At 41.1% G+C, this 21039-nt stretch overlaps 1 protein-coding gene across 7 annotated transcripts in view; it reads right to left on the bottom strand.

Annotated features, from left to right (window-relative positions):
- Window positions 1-21039, bottom strand: part of TENM1 (teneurin transmembrane protein 1) — a 615716-nt gene that overhangs the window by 323142 nt on the left and 271535 nt on the right. For 4 of the 7 annotated variants that reach the window (XM_040572076.1, XM_040572084.1, XM_040572085.1 and 1 more), the window contains exon 1: window positions 11962-12271. The exons of the other annotated variants lie outside the window; for them this stretch is intronic. The gene's annotated coding sequence lies outside the window, so the exon portion shown is untranslated. Of the gene's footprint in view, window positions 1-11961; window positions 12272-21039 lie in introns of those variants that run through there. 7 annotated transcript variants of the gene reach the window in all.

Below are 21039 nucleotides of genomic sequence, written 5' to 3'. Positions count from 1 at the left end.
CATGTCACTACAAACAAGCACTTCAGCGTTTGATTACATCAGTCAAGGCAAATTTGGCATTGTTCACATCTGCCAAAAGCACTTTTCTATCAAGTGACATCAGGAAACAGGCAGCACGGATCTGCCTGTTGCAGCCCATCTGGAACACAGCAGCAAAGGCCACCCGCCCTTTCTACTGTTCCAGCTCTGCTGCCACGCTCCACAGCTCCACCTCACCTCTCCTCTTCCTTCTGCGCTGTTTTCAGATCACCTTCAGCATCTTTGCTTTTGCACAAGCCTACAAATGCAGCTGTTTTCCTTCCCTTCCAGTCTGTTTCTCACCGCTCCTTTCTCCCCCAGGCTCCTCTAACTGATGCCCAACCTGAGCCCTCAGCTCTTCTCACAAATAAAAACAGGAGGTGGTTTCAGAGGACAGACAGCAAGCAATACCACTCTTCTACGAGCATTCTCCCTTTGTGTCCCATGATTTTCACTCCTTAAATCTCACCTGTTATTTCCCTTGCTTTTTTTTTTTTTTTGACCTTACAAACACTTAGGAGAAAGGGCCACTGTAGATTTTTCATAAAGTACTATCACATGCAGAAGAGGAGTGTTATTTCATTGAGGCTTTTCATTTTGAATATGTATCCGTTTGTGGTACACAGTGCCCAAAAAAAGCATTCAGCCCTGATTTAAAACTTTTCCTGAAAGGTACCATCTTCGTTTTCACATGTAGGAAGTACAAATATACAATAAAAATAATAACAAAAAAGAGAGATCTAGAGAATTTTTTGTTCACTTTTATTTGGAACAAAAGACAGCTACTAGGGGTACCCTGGCAGCACTGCTGTGCCCCTTCGTATAGAACATTAGGTCCTCAGTGACTTCATTTGGGAGTACAAGCCAGATCCCTAATATTCTTCTAATGCAATATTTTTAACCGATATGGTGCTTATGCTTGCAGAATGTTTTGATGCATTTACATTACATTTCTGATTTAATCTGCAGCTCTACACTTATCCCTTACGTGTGTGGTAATCCCCACTGTTAAAAAGGCAAAGCAAAACAAAAAAGCTGAACACACACTATTTAAGCAATCTATTTTAAACAGATGTCAGAGACATATTTTATTATTCCTAAATTAGGCCATTGATCAGCAAGATGATGAGCAAAGAAGAAGATCTGCTAACCTAAAATGTGTGACTCTTATTTACACCGCATTTCCAATCAATAAGGTAAAAACATTACTAAAATATGAAGTCATGGTTTAGATTTACTGCTCCTTTCCATGTTCTGATGTGGAGTCCACCATCATTTCGCACTACAATTGTTTATACTTCATAATGTCCTGCCTTTTTACGGTAACAGATTAGTACTACATTACATATGCAGAAAGGGTTCCTGTACGGTCCGAATTAACAAGGTTCAACATTTTAAGCTCTAATAAAGGCTTCTCTGGCTGGCTGACAGCTGTATTCTTGGTCATTACCCCAATACTAGTTCACCCTGTATTCAGGCAGCTGTTGTTATGATGAAATAAAAGCTTGCAAACACTTGCTCACAGTTTTTTCCTTTTTTTTTTTTTTTTTTAAGAATAGGTCTGCAACAGAAACATTTAAAGTCCTTTACTTACCCACAAAAAAGCACATGTGGAGGAGGAGTGGGCAATACCCATTTCTCTTGCATCATTCCTGCATTTGACCTCGAGTAATTTCTTTTAAACATGAGAACATAACTTGTCTCCATCTGATAACAATAGAGACAGTACATCTAGCATCCAGCATGATGATGTTCACTGAAATGTCAACAGTTACTCATGAAGAATGGGACTGGAATGACTAACACTTCAAGGCCCCTGTTTGTACTGCCTTGACGACTTAGAGCACTGGAGGAACAACTAATGATAAAACACAACGCAACCAGAAGTCTGAAAAATTCTGGGTGCTGAAAACTTCAAGCAAATTTTAACATCAGTGACACAGATGTCTATCCTGTAGTACTTGCCTTCTGAGAATTCCGATATAAAATAGCTTTTGTATTTGATTATTCTCATCAATTTGAGCTTAAGGCCTCAGATTAGTGTAACAGCACGTGTACATACATACAATATTACCACTACTGCTGAATATCCAAACATCAGGCTATAGGTAAAGCTATACAGCTAAAAGCCCAAAGTGCTACATGGGGAACATGTGATGGGGCTTGAGAAGCTGCTCCTTTCACTACTCACTCAAACTCCAGAAATCCAACATTTAAATAATTCAGAACACAGAAACTGTCTTCTACATCTCAGTTCCCCTCCATAACGCCCCAACCTCATTCCCAGCCGTTGAATCTAACCATCCCATTCGTTCTGATTTTGTTCTGCTCAAGAGAAAATGGAAACAAGTTCAGTTCAATCTAGAAGCTTCAAAATCAAGAACAGACAAGGCTTTAGTGCTATTGGTCAGGAAATTTGGCAGAAAACAATTTCTTCTTTCAGTCTAACTGGAGCTTTAGCAGGGAAACACTGAAAACACTGGTAACATACTGACATGCAGTCAGGATCTAGCAAGGCTGGAAAGAACAGCACCCAACTAACAAGCCCATTCTGTGCAGAAGGGCAAACTTCCTTGGCTCAAGAAAAGAAGGAAAATGAAAACTTACTTCAGACAAGAAAATAAGGACTGCTCAGCAACATGAAGACGAGAAATGTCGTGTCTTCTCGCACAGCAAAACGCTCGTCACAAAGTCGTCTGTCATTTCTTCCCCCGGGGAACTTTTTATGGAGATTAATTTCTATGCCTCATTTCATTATTATTCACGAAAGTGCTTTATATTTCCTACTCAAATATAACGCTAACAGTTAAGTTACAAACTGCATTCTAGGATGCATATCCCCCACCACTTTAGAACTCATTTCAGCTTTTTAAACACCTTGAAATTGCTCTCAACACACAAGTTACAATAAAGGAGTTAGCATTTTTCATCCTTTGGATGGTATTTTTTCCTGACATTTAATTAACCTTGTATCATTGATATTAATATTTCAATTTCCACTAAAGTTACATTTCTGCTGTTTTTTTGTTTCTCAAACAGGTTTTTAAATTTATTAAAGGTACATTAAGGTAAAACCAATGGCATTTAATGCAGTGAATTAACTGAACATGTAACACCTACAAGCTATTTCAAAAGCAGAGAAGCATCTAAATTACCTCTTCTGTCAAGTGTAAATACCGGTAACATTACTGAGCTACAGAATGCCAACTGCAGCCATAATTTATACACAAAGATTTCCACATTATATTAAACCAAATTTTAAGTTGGATAAGAGCTTTCAAGCAAATACCTTTCAATAAACAGAGGCCAAAACATCAAGAAATAAAAATACAGAGTTTTTCCAAAGTTCGACAGTGATAGCAGACATTAGTTCCATCCACGTGAACTAGCTTTGTAAGCCTACCAGTAGAGATGTATATATATTTTAAAAGGACTAATATTTATGTAGTATTGAAATGTCTTAATTAAAGCATACACTCTCTCATCATAAAATGCAATGGAAAATTCTCAAGAACAGACTTAGCCAAGATGCCAAGATTGGAACATGACTAGGACCTTAAAAAGCCTCTCTGTTTTACTTAAGCAACGTGAAAATCTTATTTTCCTTCCAGTAGAAGAACCATTTAACATAATTTCCCTCTTATTTTATTCATGGAGACCCATTTACACTTTGCACTTTTATGTCCCTGTCTTAGCTAATTGTTTGACTCATGCAAAGCAGAACCACGGTGCGATGCAGTGAGGCTGGTGCGCAGGTTGCAGAAGGAGGCATCGCAACATCTCCAGCACAGCGGCTGAAACACGCTACAGCAGTACTGTGGAATAATTGCACAAATATTACTACACTGTACCCTCGGCCAAGAAATAATAGAAGTAGTTGGTACACTGGGGGGGGGGCAAAGTCCATCTCTAACTGATTTTAATAACTTTGAACGTGCCACTTACCAGTGCTTCAATGAGACTTTTGACCATTCAGAATAGCTCTCTACCTAGGAAAACCAAGACGGAGCTCTTGGTGTGCGGTATCCCAGCACGGTGAAGGTGCAAAGGCACTCAATAACCCTGCTCTGGTCTGGTGGAGCTACCAGGGAGGCTGACATGCCAGTGGCTGGCTGATCCCATGGCACTGCAGAATCACTGACATGCCTTTGGCTCAAGTACTGCTGAGACTGAAGCTAGAGTCCCACCAACCTGTTCTCCAGAGGGATCTCCATTTAGTCAACCACAAACTCGCATCATACCCAACATAAGCACAGCACTGGTAATGAGTGATGGACTTCATAATCAGCTACATCGTTTTGAGATGGGTGTACTACAAATCAACCTCTGTAAGGGAACAGCAGTGTTAATTTAAGGTGAGCACACCTAGGATTCTAATTGGCCCTACACAATAAAAATCCCCCCAAATTCAAAATGTAATATTCTATTCCTTAGCCAAAGCCATCACAAGTCTCATCTTCAACACGATTTCTCAAGCGCAGCAAACATTCCAGTTTTTCAGACAACAACCTTTCTTCTTGTTCTCGCTCAGTAGAGCGGGGCTGTAGTCAAACACTGGAATCAACACAAAGGGCTCAAATTGACTCTACAGTTTTTACATCGTGGCCTGTACTGGTAACCCCTGCATGGCTTTTGCACGTGCAGCGTGTAATAGAGCAAGGCCAGGACTTGCTAAGAGAGGAGCACGCAAATGCCAGGAATGGGAAGCTGCCGACTGGTCTCGGAGGTGAGGCAAAGCCTGGCTGCACCTCCCCTCTCAGCCCCCCTGGAGCTGCAAAAGTGTTTCCATGCCCCGTGCGTTTGCCACCTGGTGACGGTGACTACTATGTGTAAAATTGCTTACGCCAGGCTTTCCTGAACCGCAGTCTGTCTTTATCCCATTTTCACTAATTTCAAAAGCAGAAAACCCTGTAATTCAAATCAGTGGGACTGTGATTCTGGCTTTAGCAAGAAAGCAAAACTGTATTAAAAGTCTGTTTGGCTTCATGAAAACAAACTTGGTTTTCACTACTTGTCCTGCACAAGTCAATATCGCAAATGGAAACAAGTAAACATAAAACATGAAACAAAACTCTCTCAATGATTCAGTAGTACAGTGAAAATAAATAATATCACATACAGAAGCACTTTTTTTTTTAAAATATTATGACCAACAATTTCACAGCAATAACTAAGCCATTAAAAATATTTTTAGGATTACAATATATCCGCTTCCCAAGTCTTCTATGATTGGCTTCAGTTACTGAGGTCCCAAGAAGCCCAGAACCATTCACTTGAGGGCAGTGGTTGGGATGCTGATTTACAAGCTACCGCTTGCTGCAGTTCCATTAGATTACCACACCGGGCTACCATGCATTAGGCGTGGTGATGGCTCCTGTACACACAGCTAAAGGCAGTAAATACAGTTTGTACTAAGAATAAGTTTGTACTAAGAATAAAACACGCTTCCTAATACCTACGAGATTCATTCTGAAGCTGTATCGTGTTCCATCACAACATCGGGCTGGCTGGCTGAGTCTGGCAGCTGCGTCACTGAATGGTCCCAGCACTGAATTCTGCAGTTTGGTACTGATAAAAACCTCTTGGTAAATTCTGACATAATTTGGATTTTTTTAATTTTATTACATATATATATATTTACAAAAAGATATTACTTCTTTAGATATTGGCCAAGAAAAAATGCTTTTGAAACTTTTCTAGTTTTTCATTTTACATCACCACCAAACGTAGTGTTTCTCAGTCCCAATTTTTTTATTTTCTTAATTTGTTCATGAAATAAACTTCAAATCATTCCTGGTTTTGGTTCTATTCTCAATTTTCAGGTAAAGAACTGGCATTGGACACAGGATGCCAGATCCTCCTCCACACAAAAACAACAACAGAAACACAGGAAGAAGAGGAGAAGGAAGAAAAGAGAGGAAAAAAGGAGAAAACAGAACCTTTTCCCTTAGTTTTACCATATGCGCTGGACAGTTATTTCTCTGACCTGGAGTTAAGTGCTTAAGATAAGTCTTGTTTTATACCACTTGTTTTTATTAAGAAAAAAGACAACCAAAACAAACAAAAAAACCCCCAACCTATAGCTTCTATGCTTACCATAAAAAAAGCAAATTGCCAAGCAAAGTAAGAAAACAACAAACGAACAACAAATAAATAAAAAATAAGAAACCCAACATAACTCAATTGCTAACAGCACTGACCTTGTTGATATATTATCTAAACGAAGGCTCAAAATAGCAGTACAGTAATTTACGGTCAACTCTTGCATACTTTACAGGCTTGCATTCAGGAATGGAAACATCGACATATAAAACAATTTCTCCTAGTCTGTAGCTGATACTCTAGAAAGCTTAGTATGAATTGCTCAGAGCAGCTCAATACAGCTCACATATGCTTTGTGACTCCAAAATTCAATTTTCTAACTCGCAATCAACTACAAAAATATTACAAACTGAATATGAGCAACATTAAAAGGCAATTTCTTCTTACTATTGACTACTTATCAACTGACAACTTAGTCTGTTGAAATTAAAACAATTGGTATATTTTATGGTGATTGCTAAAGCTGCTGACCATAAGTAGAATTATTGTGCTTTATAGACTTAAAAGTCACTTAATCTAAGCAGCCAATTTAATCCAACAGTTCCAAAGAAAGACGGCGTAACTTTAAATAAAGTGTGCTAATGAAACGCTAAAAGGTTGCGCAATTGAATTATGGTTGAATTATGTCCACATTAACTCTTCCCTCCAGTATGTCTGCAGAGATAAGAATCCGCTCTGGATCCCCAATGAAACGGCACAGCACGTCACAGAAATGACGGCTATCCGTCTGCATTTACAGAAGCTCCGATGAAAGCCATCTCATCCCTTTCCTCTTGCTCCCTGCTCAAGCTATTAATTAGGCAAGCACATCGGGATCAGATCCTCATCTGCACACTTGGTACGACCTCACCAGTACTCTGTGGACATGTGCCTCTTTACACCTCTCACCTAATGCTTTAGATAATAAGCACCACCAAACTATTATTGCTCCAAGCAGTGTGCAAGGTTCAAACAGCAGCCAGTGGTAAAGGTAAAGCTCCCACCCTCATCTGCATGTGCTGCATCTTTGGGCATTTTTAATAACCAAAATAGCTGCTTACTACTAACCTTTACTCTTTTACACATCAAAGATGTTAGGTCCATGCTGACTCCGATTTATTGAAATCTGTGAAATTTATGGAGATCTGGAGTACAGCTAATGGGCTGACACAAGCCCAAGTGTTATAATGCAGTAATTACACTGTAATAGAGGTTGGCTCTCCCACGCTAGCAAGCGTGCATGAAAACGCACTGCGCAGGTAAGGAACCCTTCACAGACACCACATTATTAGACAAATGCTAGAGGCGTCTTTTACAACAATACGCTGAATAACTTGAGAAGATTTGCTGTATCCCAGAGAGTTCCCATGTACCTAAAAATTTCAATAATGACAAAAATTCTGTTCCGTGCAAAAACCAAAAAGGTCATCTTTGCTGAGAATAGCAGCTAGCCTATATGCTCTAAAATCCATCTTGTCCTAGAAGAGGAAAGATCCAGGATTTGACTATTACTTTGACTACAGCGCTTTTGTTCTGTAACTAATTGGTCACTTCCATTAAAGGGGGAATGAAGAAGAAACAATACCAGGCTGGCCACGGGTAAGATCAAAGTTGTGAAGAAAACAGCTGGAAGTGGAACTGCGTGGATTTCAATTTGCTGAAATTCATGAAAGACCAGCGGGGCTAGACAAGATGATACAGAGCTCTGCAGAAGAGCTAACGAGATTTTGGATAAAGTGGGAGCTGTGAGAAAAGAGCTGGAGAAGCAATTGAGCAAAATGAAAAGAAATTAAAGTAAGGTCATAGGTGCCTCTGTAGCACGGGCGTACAGGTGAGGGATATTCAGTGGTTATGGTTTAGAAAGCACGTCAGGTAGTTATGGAAGAACTAGAGCTGTGAGCATGGTTCTGAGATGGAAGGGATGAGAATTTTGTGATGATAAAATACATTGAACAAAACAAATGCGAACAGGAACAGATAAGCACTGTGCAGAAGTGGGAGTAGGAGGAACCTGAAAAGGATCAGGAAAATGCCTCCGGTGTGTTTTCTGATTTGTGCTTCCCCCTACTCAGCACTGGTTGGGAGCAAGGAAGCAGCTGGTGAAAAAGAAGCACCAGGAGCACCTATCTACAGGAAGGCAGCATGATCTGCAGGAGGTAGGAAAGGCCCTGCAGCTGGTGCTGCATGGGTGTAGGACAGACTGAAAGAAGCAACATGTGTATGAGGAGTAAGATATTACTGCTGGGGACGGCTCCAGGAAGCAGCAGGAAGGCTTCTACCTGGCCACTGGGAAGCCCACGATGAGCAACGCCTCCTCTACCCCGTGCCTTCCCAGGACAGTCCCTGCTCCAGCTGCTGCCTGACGCCGTCCGTGCAAAACAAGCCCCCAACCAGGCATGGGCCCACAGCTCAGTTTGGATCCCACAACTGCCCACCCATCACCTGTTACCACGGAAATGAGAGAAACTTGGGAAGTTGGGTTTACAATAATTAATATCTTGATTTAGCAGAAGAAAAACTAAAGTAATGGTAGCATTTAATTGCAGCACCCTTAGAAGGAGTGGTCAAGTTACCGACACATTACTCAAAGTGAAGTCAACGCTCATGGATGCCAACAAAAGGATCTTCACCACCCAGAGCGTCTGCAGTTAAGGTGACCCAACTCCGAAGTCTTTGGCAGACCAGGCACATGCACAGGCTGCAGTCAGTAGTCCATTAAGGGCTACTTAAGCCACAGGAGACCTCTCTTTCAATAGATGTTTCTTTAGAGGTCACTTTGATGCGCAACAGCCTCCACTGCAACCCAAGCATCGTCTCGCAGCCTGTGGGCATTCACACGAATTATGCTTCAACCAAACAGCGCTTAGAGAGCAAAGTGATGCAGGAGTGACTGCATGGAAACGTCATCCAAAATTGCATTCCAAAAACTGTTCCTCTACCTACAGTCCTGAAACCGAGCTACAGAAAGGACTATTTGCTCACCATCCATTTCAGATTTAAAAACTAACATTTCCATAACAGAACCATGAACTCTTCAAAACATGTCAAAACACTGCCGATTGTTGAAGACGGAGATCCACTCAGACACCACAGGAGAATGTCACACCTAAGACCCCAAATGCCTTTGCTACACCTCAAAAAAAAAAAAAAAAGAAAAAAAAAACTAGTAAAAAGATGAGTTTATGGACTCTTCATAACCCTTGGCAAACATCTGTGTGCACTCAGTGAAATAGATACACCCAGTGCCCCACCAATCTATGGGAAAACCAGAAAAATACATCTACAGTTTGGAACAAGCAGCAATATCTACTTAACAGAGGCTCTGAACTGGAAGGGTGCAGTAATTGCTCATCAAGGTTACAGAAAACAAGAACTGCTGGCTGAAGGCTTCCAAAGCAAGAAGCCAATACCAAGCCCAACTCAAAATGGTCACTTTGATTTCAGCATGCTTCAGACAACGTTTAACCAGAAGGGATCTTTTCCCTCCAATCTCACACATTACTCACTTTCTAAAACTCAGAAACAAGGAGAATTTTGTACTGGAAAGTAGAAAACAACACAATAGCTTTGCACGGTAGCTTCAGCCAAAGAGATCAATACTCAACATATATCTTTGCTTTTTCTAAAACATAAAAATAAAAAATAAAAAAAAATCACTGCAACAGAAGGAATGCTTGTTGTCAATAATACACGGGCTGAAGTCCAAATTTGTAGCGTAGAAAAAGTATTAAAAAAAATACAAAGCCGCAGCTTAGAACCCTTTAAACGCTGTTCATAGTATAAATAAAAAGCGGTAACAGAAGCACAATAGAAACTGACTTGTTTTCCCAGCACTGAGTATTTAGTAAACTTTTCTGCAGTTGAGTTTTTGTGTATCCTCAGTATTTTACTGAAAAGTTTAATGAAAGACGGGTTCTCATTAAAAAAAAAACAAAACTACTTGTATTCAAGTTTTTATAGGAATATATATGCATATGTGTATTTCTCTAAGTCATAAAGAGTAGTTGCAACAGATCTTGTTCTTAAGACCTGTGAACTTCAGGTGAACACCACTGCAGATTCTCAGCCTTCCTCAACCCCAAATGCTCTGTGAAGTGCTTTGGACACGGGACCACCCGGGCAGGAGGAGGCGACCAGCAGGATGCGGCCCCTGCAGCGGGACTCGCCCTGACTTGGTGCTTTCTGCAGTTGTGCGGTGCCGAACATCAGCTCTATTCTGCTGAAACTGCGAAACACAGCCAGCAGACAACAGACTCCAGATGAGCAGGTGGCAGACGAGAAAGCAGAAACGCCTCAAGCTCCGGCACAGGCCATCGCCTGTTTCTTATTCAGTCGCTAAAGCATTTAAAGCCCCGCTAGAACCATAGTGAGGTGTTGGCAGACACACTGAGGGCTGCCAAGACAGGGCATGCTGTTCCCCAGTCTGTAAAATGGGAACGGGAAATATTACTAACCACATGGAGATGACTGCTTTTCCATAATCAAAGCCCTGAGCAAACAATTAGGTAGGTGACATTATTGCTTCTGCATTTTTCAAGTAGTGTTTTCAGATTACAGTCATTTAAAAATCAAATTTGTACCATTTGGACCTGACGAGTGATGCTGAGCTAACGTCCTGCGTGCTGCAATCAGCATCGATGCCAAGGCTCAGCATTTCCTACCTCCGTAAGAAGAAAGTAGGCACTTACCTGGTCCAGAGACCACAAGGCACAGCAAAGACGCTGCGTGTCTCCGCACACGCGTGATGGCGGGCACACGTGTGTGCAGCCAAGCCGTGCCTGTTTTTAAAACCAAGCCCTCTCTGTTTTTAAAAACTACCATTCCAAATTATAACACCACATCGGACGAGCAATAATACATTTCCTTTGCTGCATCTCTTCTAATGTGACGCTGCCTTTATAGGGCTCTGAATACATTTCAATAGCTTTTTTATATATAGCCATCAACACAATGCATTCATTTGCTTCCACACCTGACTGCTCCGAAGAGGAAAGAGCAGTAATTGGCATTCCCACGTTCCTAAGAGAAGTTTTCTTTTTTTCCTTTTTTTTTTTTGATTTATACGTGTCATTTACATGTTCTCAAACGTTGCAAGTGGAACGCACATCTCTCTTTAAAAGGAAAGATCTGTACTTAAGCGCATCAATTGTAGTTATCTTCCTCTTTTGAAAGACCAGCCATTCACAGTCCCAAACCCCTCGGGAACACGTTATTCGGAAAACTTTTAATCATTCCCTGAAACACACCCGTGCCACAACACACGCAAGATAACACCCACGGCGATTCTTGTATCCCCAAGCCGTTACGAGCTCCTTGCAGCAAGCTGGATCGCAAATACATCAACCCCTGTGGACGATTTGCTCGATACGTGCCGGAGAGAGGGGAAAAATTGATTAAGTTATTAAGGAGCCGCCGCTTTCTCTGAGGAGGGGCGCTCCGGGGTCAGCCCACGGCTCTGCCTGGCTCCGTCCTCGCAGCACGGGGAGGCCGCGCTCGGCATCCCCGTTCCCCTGCTCACAGCCGGAATACGGCCACGGGGGTTCGTCACGGTCAGAAATACTCGGAGGGAGGGCGGCTGGGTCGCCCAACCCCGCCGGCATCGCCCTCAGGCACCGTCCCCGCGCTCCGAGCCCGGAGCGGAGCCGCCCCGCGGTCCCCGCCCGCCGCTGCAGCACCGGCCGGGGGCGGACAGCAGCTGCCGCCCGCACCGCGCCCCAACCCCAAAACAACCCCAAACCCACATCGACCCCAACCGGCACCCCCAAAACTCTCCCCCTTACCCCCTGAGGCTCCCCGCTCCGCCGCCGTGAGGCGAAGTTGGGGAGCCCGCGGCGCCGCTCCCGCCTCTCGCCTGAAACTTACCGAGCGCGGCCACCGGGCTCAACTTTCAGCGGCGCCCCCGGCTCAGCCCCGCCGACGGCTTCTCGTCCCCCATCGCCTCTAGGCGCGGTGCCCGCGTCCCGCTCCCCGGCGGTAAATCCTCATCGCCATCGCCCCCCACCCGGAGCCCGCTGAGGGGGCAGCGCCGGGTCCCCCCCGCCGCGGCTCTGCCCGAGGTGCGAGGGGAAGCGGGGCCGGGCGCAGCCCCGCTGCCGGAGCCGCTCCTCTCAGTGTCAGTGGCACCGCCGCTCGCTGTCAGGGTGATGGATTTTTTTTTGCCTTTTTTTTTTTTGCCTTCCCCTTTTTTTTTTTTTTTTTTTTTTTTTTTCCGGCTCCTTCGCCGTTAATGAGCATGCCCGGGGAGATCCGCGCAGGCGCCTTCACAGCCGCCGCGCCTCGAGTCGCCTCGAGTCGCCTCGCGCCGACCGCAGCCGCGGGCTGTGAGGGGAGGCGGTGGGGCCCAGTGCGGGGAACCGCCAGCGCCTCCTTACAGCCCCTCACATCTCCTCACAGCCCCCTCAGAGCCTCCTCTCATCCCCTCGCAGCCCCCTCACAGCCCACCACAGCCCCCTTACAGCCCGGGAAGGAGGTCGAGGGGCTTCCCCCGCCTGAGGGAGCGGAGCAGGGCAGCGGAGCACCCCCCCCCGGCGGCTCTCCCCGCCTTCGGCAGGACGGCGGCACGCCTCCCGTTGAGGTGATTTACCTTGCGAGGCCGACAGCGGCATCAGAGGTCGGCGCGGAAGGAGAGCTGTCGGCTCGTCAGTGCTGCTGCCGTTTCTTGAGCTGAGCTGGTGAACGCGGGGGTCCCTGGCGGCCGCCGCCGGTCCCGGAGCAGAGGAACATCTCCGTGCTGTCACCATTTAGACGCTGGGTATCCTCAGGAGGATACACACAGGCGTTAACGTGATTACCAGCTGCTTTTTTTTACATATAACAGTCAAATCTGCATCTGCAGTTACTGTAAATTTTTTTTTTTTTTTCCAGAAGAATCCAAGGGACTGGGAATAGCGCGCTTCCCAGCCTGGACCCTGCCTGTCAGGCGGTCTCCAGCCTGAGCCCATGTTGCTTCCACACACGTGTCAAACCCTTAAAAAACCACTGTGTTCACCTATGTTGCTTAGCCTGTGTATTCAGCAACAGGGGACACACGAATAAATCTGCAACTCCTGTTATTTCTTTGCATATAAAGAAGGCATAGGATGTCCGCATAGATAACCTAAAGTCCAGTTCCTCTTCCTACTCTGGTCCAGGGATATATTTCACTTAGGAAGTTGGCTTATGTTGTTTACATAAATGTTTGTAGGAAAAAAATTATAAAGGGAACTTAAAAACTGTTTTTTAAGTAAAAAGAAATTACAATTTTGCCAACAGAATGTGTTGCAGTGCATACATAAAATAGAATTAGCCAGGTAAGGCCATCCATGATTCCAACATACTGCTAGTATGGAAATTTTCTGTCATTTTTAATCTTTGCTCTTGGACACAACCCTGCTCTGAGTTTGCTCCATCAGAGAAATAACATTCAGGTGCCTACAAGAAATCTTACTGAGTCATTAATGTCTTGGTCCAACAGGTAAAACACCTCCAAGATAGGGTTTTCATATACAAAACAACTTTCTGCTAATGTAATTAGTTTCCAGGGCACACTGAACAGCATTAAAAAGATGATGAAGAAAGTAGCTCAAAATACAACCCCCTTTCCAAAATGTGTATATTGGAATTTGCATAAATATGAAATGTAGATGCGGTTTGTAGGCTGTAACCCAATTCTGAGAAATCTTGTGAGGTTATTATAGTAATTCCAAAGATAGCCTCCTTGAAAAACAAAGGATGGAAAAGATGGGAAGAAGGATCAAGTCTTCAAATCTAGCATCAAAAAATGTTGTTTGCATGAATAACAAGGTTAAATACTGACTTTGTACCTTCCTTTCTAGAAGATAAATATTCACTTTTATTCTACAGATTTCTAAAGATGCAAATGCAAACTATGTAAAATGAAGAAGTTGGTCTAGTCCTTCAGAAGGAAGTCTCCTTTGAAAAACATTTCAGAAATCTAAATCTGCCTCTCCCTAAAGAAAGCACAGCTGTAAAGATCCTGAGGTAAATATAGCGTACTTTAGGAAGTACATTTTCTCTTTCTTGGATTAAAAGTATCCTACGCAGCAGAAAGGAAGTCTTGGACTACTGCCTATACATTACTTCCTTAGAAAGGCCAAAAGTAACAAACGAAATGCATTTCTTGTGAAACCTGAAGCCCTTAAACAAACGTCATTATGAACTGAATCTGAAAATCATCCATTTCAAGTCAGAACAGTCATCTGTCAAAAGTCTGTCTCAAATGTCTGTGACTTAGTTCCAGTAGGTGGAATAATTCTTCAGCAATACAGAAGAGTCAAGAACAATTCTGAGTATAGAGGAAAGAGTAAATTTTCCTTCCTAGGAGACGTGGTTGTTTTGGTTTCTTCTCTCTTTGGATAGACTTTAACATTTGCTTTTCATTAACACAAAAATGAGATGGTACAGCTTGAACACAGAAATAGTTCAAATCCAAAACCAGAAGGTGGTTTAGAATGAAATTGATGTATTAGTCAAAGAAACAAAGCAAGGCAGCTGACCAGTCCAGGAATTTTTTATTTTTATTTTTAGGTTCTATCTTATTCAGCTAAATATTGCCTCGCTATCAGTGGACATAAAGATCACAAATTACTATTAGGGCTTCTGCTTGCAGTGCTTTGAAGTTGCCCATTGTACTCATTAACACATGGTAGCCATAAAAAGATTGTAGCTTCATCAAGAAAAGATATAAAAAGACTAACAGTGAAGGTGGACAATCAGCCATACCTTTGTCTCCTTAAACCACTACTGAGATAAATGAGCCAAAGTTGATAGTCTTGATAGTGGAAAATCATTGCCAGATATCAACTGGAAGATCTGGCATATACAGTAATTTCAGATACACATGGGATGCTCCCTAGTGAGTTAGATGTTGGGAAAGCAAAAAGGTCTACTTTGAGGACCATGCAGGTATTGCATGTTAGTTCATGAGAAAGATATATTGGAAGGTGTGATGGTTCAGGTTTGCTATATGCATACTCCAACAGAACTGGGCACAGATTCCAAAGAGAGATGAGACCAACTGGATGATGAGAGACTTTCTTGTGGAGGAATTATCCCTGAACAGTCACAGATTGTTCCAAGAATCAGAACACTGATATTTGTAACTGGAAACAAGGGCCCTTAAGCACATCACACTTTAATATATCAGAAGTGCATTGAGGGGAAAAAAAAAAAAAAAAAAGTATTCTAAGATGGCTGAGAAGAAGATGATAGATAAAAAGTGGTTAGATACATTGGTGCCGAATGGAACTCCCTTGAGTGAAAATGCATGCAGGTTTTTTAGTATTGCAGCTCCCTGCACTAAAAGTTTTCTTGGAGTGGCAAAGGATAGTATCTCTAGTGCACAGCTGCAATAATATTCAGTGCTCTACAGATGCCTAGGACTGGCTTTACACCTTCTGGCTAGTTACAGTTCAGAAAAGCTTCTAGTGACTCAATGTCTTTTGCTTTATTGGTAACAGAGTTATGCTGAAGCACTGGTTTTAAAGTATCATTGTGCCTCCTGTGGGAATAGAGATTGTTGCCTGCATTACAACAATCCCTGGTGAGACCTGAGACCCAGATGCTGGTCCCACTGCTGAGCAGGACCTTTTCAACCCCCCCAGGATAGGGTGTCACCACGCTTAGAGGGGTTCTGTAATGTGATTCTGAGAACAATGTTGACAAACTTCCTATTTTTGGCATCTTATTACAATCAGATGAAGTCCTCAAAAACTTATCTGGGAACTTTTGGGGAATTTTCCTAGTCTACGTGTCTGTTTTCTGGACACAGTAGACAGAAAGGATAAGTAAAAGCTTAAGAAAGGATGAGATACTTCCCCATACAATTGAAGTGGTTGGCTGGTGTGCCATTTATGGAAATCACTCCTTCACACAGCTAACAGGTTTTAAAAAACAGAGGTGTGAAGTCAGCCGGATTCCTGTACTGTTTATGCTATATAACACAGTTTGTTTGCAATACAAGGATTGACTTGTTTTGGTCTTTTCAACTAAGAGTAAACTACTCAGAAAAGGAGACAAAACATTTACAATAAGTCCCTTCATACTGGTAATATACTGGTAGAAAACTATGCTAATATGAAAGGCATTGAGATGCAAACTATCTGCCAGAAAGCGACAGAAGGAGCTGAGTAGTACTAACGTTATCCTGCCTTTATGTAACAGGCAAAACCAAAACAAAACCAAAAAAGAAAAAGTTATTTGAGACTGACTCTGAAAGGACACCATTGAGGAACTTCTTCTTTCTTGCATACATCAATGTGGGATCCCAAGCATATGGTAAAAGCTTAAATTATTTTTAAAATCCTGTTGTTTACACCTGATAAAGCTAATGAGGTTGATTCATCATTTGTAGTTGTGCACGGTGGTTTTAGAACATTGCCATTTTTTTAAATGATACCTTACATCTGTCTGATGTAGATGCTTATGAAATGTGGATAAAAGCATGATCAAAACTACAAAATTCTAGCTGCACCTCGTGCTCATTCACTGTGACAAGGCACAGATCATTACAGAAACTGAAATGTAAAGGAAAATCAGGATCACTTTTTAATAGTTTTGAATATATGATTATATATTTTTATAGTTATGTTCCTATTGAACAGGAAAAGGATCCATTCCACTGAAGTGACACACATGCACAGTCTTGCCCTTAGTCTGGGAGTAGTCAAATTTGTAAAAGATTAAGAAGGAGAAAGTGATGTAGGAAACAGCTGAAGTTTTTACTTTCTGGACCAAAAGAAGGGTCCAGAAAGGGGAATTTGTTCTGCTATTTCCCTTTCACTGAGAAGAATTGAATATTTTAAGCCAGGCTAAATAACATAGACAGAGAAAAATATATATGAATTGCAATCCTGTATTATTACCAGCTCCAGGCAAGAACAATTTTTGCCCCAGACTGTCCACCAGAAACAGTGTGTCACAGTAGAGCTAAGAAAGAAGTAATTGCAATTTTTGATGGAATACTGTTCTTCAGAAATGTTACCCCAAGAGACAAGAAAATGACTAAAGAGACATAGGTATTTTGAAAAAGAAATGTAAAGTAATGTATTTTGGAAGTCATCTTCATGAAAAGTGTACCAGAACAGATTTGTTTACAAAACATTTTCTACCACGCAAAAGACTGAAGAAAGAAAAGCTGCCTTGTGCCATGTTTACAGGCTTTGGAAAAATAATGCATACCTATGATATTGACTACCTCTCTAAGGCTTTCCATCATTGCATGATGCCTGTCTCCTTTGCTCACTTTTTAAATTTTCAAAGAAAACACCTTCATAGTTTTCACAACCTTGTCTCTCACATTCAGAAAGAACTCCTGTACACAAGTGCAAACCTTTTTTCCAAATTCACCTCTAAACAAGCTTGTTCAAAAGATGCCTACCAAAAACCTGGCAATAATTAAGCTGTTTGTGTGCTATGTCCACTGCCTAGCATGTTGACCAAAACTGCAAACTTGTTTCTCAGTAATTTCCCATCTATATGGATGTATTGATTTTTGGTGGTTCTAAACTTATGACGTCCAAAAATATGCACCTTTTCCACAAATATGGCTCCCTCGTTAATATGCACTAGAGAGAACAAAAGTGTTGCGATTTTAATGGCTGAAGAGGGGTGTTACTTATTATTTTCCTATCACATGAACACAAGGTGGTGCTACTGCTCCTGTCACCAGTACTGATTCTCCTCTTGCCCACTAAGACTTACCTGAGTGATGGTAGCTGGTGCACAGCAGGTCTACCTGATATTTTCTTTAAATGAATTAGAAGTAGTAACGGCCAATAAAATAAAATAACTCGTTTAAAATTAGTATAAACACTTGTTTTTGCAAACTGAAAAAAAAATCAATTTCCAAGTGAAATAGAGAAATATTTTCTTTGTTGATTTGGCTTGAACTGGACAAACGGACTGGTTGTTTGTCCTGTTTCACTTCACAGACCTTAATGAAAATGAATTCTAGGTCAAGAAAGAAAGAAGAAATCTTAAGAGCATCAGTATTTTTTCAGTTCTTAAGAAAGGATTAAAAAAATATACATGAAACTAACAAATATATAAACAAGTATTTTCCCAGATCATTGAAAAGAGCTATAGATGGGAAAAGATCAGTTTAAATGCCTTCCTGCTTTTAGGGGGAAATCCTTTGGTACTGCAGAAAGGTGCATCTAAAGTAGAAATTTAAACAAAACAAATGATGAAAACTATTCAATAAAATTTTTTATCCCTGAATATGAGTACATGCTAAAAGAGGTTTGAGTCTATCAGCCTACCTGTTAGAGTGGAACTAAGGTAAAGCACTTTTCAAGAAAGATTAAACTTCCAAAAAGCAGACATCATTTCCTTCCTAAATAAAATAATAATAAAACTTCTCATTGCATTGAAAGCTGACACTGAAGAAGATAAGGAACATAAAAAACAAAGTCATGTTTCACAGAGGATTTTGGATTGATTGTTTCAAACTCATGGTTAGTCTACAGTGTAATTCATTTCATAGGAACGAAATCATAGGAGGAGATTTTTCAGATACAGTGTACAAAGACAAAGTCCCTTCTTCCACATTTCTTGTCAGGTTCATCTGATAATTACCTAATTAACGTGTTTTACATAATTATCATGTTAGAGAGCAATTCTGACTGAGCATTGTGCAGTATTTTTAAGGCATTTGAAAGTGAACATACTTTATGAAATATCATCTACCCAATCTGCTGCTTCCTTTTCCCATTCCTTTTTATTACATGATACTCCCCAGTGTTCCTTCTGCTTTTATTTTTTTCTTGTATTTTTTGTGCTGATCTCTGTTGCTCATGTATTTACTTTTCCCTTAGGAAAATATACAAAAAACAAGACCTCGATATCTTAATCTTTTCAGCTTAATTAGACATGAAAGTAACTCTGGCCTCATTAAGAAATGTCCTAAAGCAACAGGTAAAATAGAATCAGTTGAGTTTGAAATCGTATCCAGAGATCGGCTTGTCAGGCAGTCCTAGTTGTTAAAGAAGCCTGGGACATAGCTAACGCAGAGAAGAGAAAACTAAATGCTTAGTAGAAATCTCAGCGGAAGAGACGACTAATTAGAGATAATTATACACAGATTTCTTGCATTAAAAGTGCTTTGAAACATAAACATTCAAATTTTACTTAGACTCCCCAAGTGCTTCCCAGGAGGCAAGCTTGCAAAAAATACCTTTAAATGATGTCAAGCACTTTTAAACTAAATGACTAATTTTTAAGGGCCATCTCACTGAAAATTCTTATGCCTTGAATTTTCTTGTTTGCCTCCAGTTTAGCAAGAAACAGTAATAAAGTTTATGGTCTAAGTTAGTATCCTACGTGCCCTGTAATGAAAGTAATCAAGCATCGCAGTCCTGATTTGCTACCATTCACAACATCGATTGCCTGACCCCCACAAAATCCTTGGGTCAATAATATACCTGTGAGACTGGTTAGTATACCTTCTTTGAGATAGTATCTTAAGATACCATAATTCACAGCAAAAACTTGTTTGATATTTTGCTTAGTTATCATTCAGGTGCCTAGGAACTTCTGCATCTACTGATTTATTCAAGATTCATTGAGAAGTTCCAGTTTTTCATCTTTTTAAATATCGACAATTTATACAGTTCATTTTGGAGATACAGAAAAACACAGCATTCCACAGTCGCCTGTCAGATTCTTTACCTGATTACTGAATATTCACGGCAGAAGAACATTTAATGTCTATTAACAAACCACAAAACGGCCAAGAGCATGCACTCGGCAAGTTTGCAGATAGTACCAAGCTATGGTGAGTGGTCCTTACATGTACCAGGGCTTGCAGGGACCTTGTCAAGTTCAATAAAGGAAAAAGCTCCCCAGTACAAGAAAGACATGGATTTACTGAAGTGAGCTTAGAAAGATGGGAGCAGACAAGAGGGAATAGACTCATGTTGGGATGTGAGAAATTCGAATGACATATTAGGAGGAATTTTTTCACCATGGGATCATCAAATATGGGAACAGGCTACCTGAAGAGACTATGGGTTCTCCATCTTTGGAAATATTCAAACTTAATAGGACCAGGCTCCAGTGGGGGTTGGACCAAAGATCTTCAGAGATGCCTTCCAATTTAAGTTATTTTATGATTCTAAAATTGATCACTTTTTTCATTACACCAAAAAATAAAATAAAATTGCAAAAACACCTGCATATAAAATCTTCCACAACTTCTATATTTACAACAAACTATTCTAGACAAATTTAAAACAAAACCAAACCTATCATTTCAACCCATTCTTCTGGTGAGATAATCGTCCTGAATATCCACAAAAACAACAATAACAAAAATTCATCCGGAAACCTGAACTTCAGCACTTCACTTGAACTTCAAAGGGTACAGTTTACATCACCACCACCCTTTCAGTGAATTACTGTCTTCCAATAAGGGTCATTATTATCAGTGTACATTTAAAGAGGTGAACCACTCTAAATCAGTACGAATTAAAACATATAACTGGCCATAACAATAATGCATGTCATGGCTTAAAGCTTTAAAAGGAACAGTTCTTTTGGAATACAAATCTAAATTGTTATAACTAGAACTGACAGCTTGGTACTACTCATGACAATAGTTTGAAGCTAATAATAGCACCTGTAACAGGTTCACTGTTTATTCTCACTGTTTATCTTATTCTCACTTGCTAACCATCAGAACACACTAGCTGCAATGATGGGGTAGAGTCAAGCAAAGAGTAAAGTGAAGCACGGACACCCAATCATAGAAATCGTACTACAATGAAAATTAACATTGCAGTGGCTATAGGAGTGTCAAGAAGCAGCAACGAATTTTTAGGATTTGTAGTGCCAGTCAAAAACAAAATAGGAAGAATATTGTGGCCACCTCTGTTCTGACACTGCTTTTAGAGCAGAGAATATATATATATATATATATCTAAGAGGCAAACTTCAAGACAG

Source organism: Cygnus olor, chromosome 13 (assembly GCF_009769625.2).
Source record: "Cygnus olor isolate bCygOlo1 chromosome 13, bCygOlo1.pri.v2, whole genome shotgun sequence".
Taxonomy (NCBI): Eukaryota; Metazoa; Chordata; class Aves; order Anseriformes; family Anatidae; genus Cygnus; species Cygnus olor.
The sequence above is the reverse complement of the archived record's forward strand: the minus strand, read 5'-3'. Positions and strand labels throughout refer to the sequence as shown.